Source organism: Brassica rapa, unplaced genomic scaffold (genome assembly GCF_000309985.2).
Source record: "Brassica rapa cultivar Chiifu-401-42 unplaced genomic scaffold, CAAS_Brap_v3.01 Scaffold0007, whole genome shotgun sequence".
NCBI classification, from domain to species: domain Eukaryota; kingdom Viridiplantae; phylum Streptophyta; class Magnoliopsida; order Brassicales; family Brassicaceae; genus Brassica; species Brassica rapa.
Genome location: NW_022609953.1, coordinates 29,891 through 32,351, shown reverse-complemented (window position 1 = coordinate 32,351; position 2,461 = coordinate 29,891). Strand labels below are relative to the sequence as shown.

The window sequence follows — 2,461 nt, the reverse complement described above, 5'->3', positions numbered from 1 at the left end:
ATCAAAAGTAGCTGTAGATATTCGTTTAGACCACGAAACTCCGGACTTTGTAGCATGCTAAAGACATGGTTAGAAGCAAAAGAAAATCATGAAAATTTACCAGAAAATAGCTTTAACCATTCTTATTAAGCATGCAAAAAATTAGATTCAAGTTCGATGTATTTGGATCGTACGCATAGCTTCCGGATATCACTAAACCCCGACACGAAAAGTGTCAAGGAAAATGCAACTAAACAGCCTGCTTTCGCCAACCCGGAGATGTTGTTTGTTTGGAAGCAGTGCTGCAATGTAAAGTATAAAACGACTCTCGACAATGGATATCTCGGCTCTCGAATCGATGAAGAACGTAGCAAAATGCCATACTTGGTATGAATTGCAGAATCCCGTCAGCCATCGAGTCTTTGAATGCAAGTTGCGCCCCAAGCCTTCTGGCCGAGGGCACGTCTGCTTGGGTGTCACAAATCGTCGTCCCCCCATCCTCTCGAGGATATGGGATGGAAGCTGATCTCTCATGTGTTACCGCACGTGTTGGCCAAAATCCGAGCTAAGGATGCCAGGAGCGTCTTGACAAGCGGTGGTGAATTCAATTCTCGTCATATAGTCAGACGTTCCGGTCCAAAACCTCTTGATGACCCAAAGTCCTCAACGCGACCCCAGGTCAGGCGGGATCACCTGCTGAGTTTAAGCATAACAATAAGTAGAGGAAAAGAAACTAACAAGTATTCCCTTAGTAACGGAGAGCGAACCGGGAAGAGCCCAGCTTGAAAATGGACGTCTTTGATGTTTGAATTGTAGTCTGGAGAAGGGTCCTCAGTGATGGACCGGGCCCAAGTTCCCTGGAAAGGGGCGCCAGAGAGGGTGAGAGCCCTGTCGTGCCCGGACCCTGTCGCACCACGAGGCGCTGTCTACGAGTCGGGTTGTTTGGGAATGCAGCCCAAATCGGGCGGTAAATTTCGTCCAAGGCTATATATGGGCGAGAGACGGATAGCGAACAAGTACCGCGAGGTAAAGATGAAAAGGACTTTGAAAAGTGAGTCAAAGAGTGCTTGAAATTGTCGGGAGGGAAGCGGATGGGGGCTGGCGATTCATCCCGGTTGGATGCGGAACGGAGCAATCCTGTACGCCGATCGATTCGGGCCGTGGACCGACACGGATTAAGGTGGTGACCTAAGACCGGGCTTTTGTTACGCCCGCGGAGACGTTGCTGCCTTTATTGTGGTCTGCAGCACGCGCCTCACGGCGTGCCTCAGCATCTGCATGCTCAGGGCGTCGGCCTGCGGGCTCCCCATTCGACCCATCTTGAAACACGGACCAAGGAGTCTGACATATGTGCGAGTCAACGGGTGAGTAAACCTTTAAGGCGCAAGGAAGCTGATTGGCGGGATCCCTCACGGGTGCACAGCCGTACGACCTTGATCTTCTGAGAAGGGTTCGAGTGTGAGCATGCCTGTCGCGACCCGAAAGATGGTGAACTATGCCTGAGCGGGGCAAAGCCAGAGGAAACTCTGGTGGAGGCCCGCAGCAATACTGACGTGCAAATAGTTCGTCTGACTTGGGTATAGGGGCGAAAGACTAATCGAACCATCTAGTAGCTGGTTCCCTCAGAAGTTTCCCTCAGGATAGCTGGAGCTCGGAAACGAGTTCTATCGAGTAAAGCCAATGATTAGAGGCATCGGGGATGCAATGTCCTCGACCTATTCTCAAACTTTAAATAGGTAGGACGGGGTGCCTGCTCTGTTGAGCCATCCCACGGAATCGAGAGCTGTAAGTGGGCCATTTTTGGTAAGCAGAACTGGCGATGCGGGATGAACTGGAAGCCGGGTTACGGTGCCCAACTGCACGCTAACCTAGAACCCACAAAGGGTGTTGGTCGATTAAGACAACAGGACGGTGGTCATTGAAGTTGAAATCCGCTAAGGAGTGTGTAATAACTCACATGCCGAATCAACTAGCCCCGAAAATGGATGGCGCTGAAGCGTACGACCTATACCCGGCCATCTGGGCAAGAGCCAGGCCTCGATGAGTAGGAGGGCGCGGCAGTCGCTGCAAAACCTAGGGCGCGAGCCCGGGCGGAGCGGCCGTCGGTGCAGATCTTGGTGGTAGTAGCAAATATTCAAATGAGAACTTTGAAGACCGAAGAGGGGAAAGGTTCCATGTGAATGGCACTTGCACATGGGTTAGTTGATCCTAAGAGTCAGAGGAAACCCGTCTGATAGCGCTTATGTGCGAATTTTTAAAGGGGATCCGGTTAAAATTCCAGAACCGGGACGTGGCAGTTGACAGCAATGTTAGGAAGTCCGGAGACGTCGGCGGGAATTCCGGAAAGAGTTATCTTTTCTGTTTAACAGCTTGCCACCCTTGAAACGGCTAAGCCGGAGGTAGGGTCCAGCGGCTGGAAGAGCACCGCACGTCGCGTGGTGTCGGGTGAATTCCCGGTGGCCCTTGAAAATCTGGAGGACCG

At 51.7% G+C, this 2,461-nt stretch overlaps 1 non-coding gene across 1 annotated transcript; it reads left to right on the top strand.

The window, feature by feature from the left end:
* The first annotated feature begins 302 nt into the window (after positions 1 to 302).
* On the top strand, positions 303 to 458 carry LOC117129525. Its single transcript, XR_004453164.1, has one exon. It is a non-coding gene; the product is annotated as a 5.8S ribosomal RNA (ribosomal RNA).
* Positions 459 to 2,461: the final 2,003 nt, after the last annotated feature.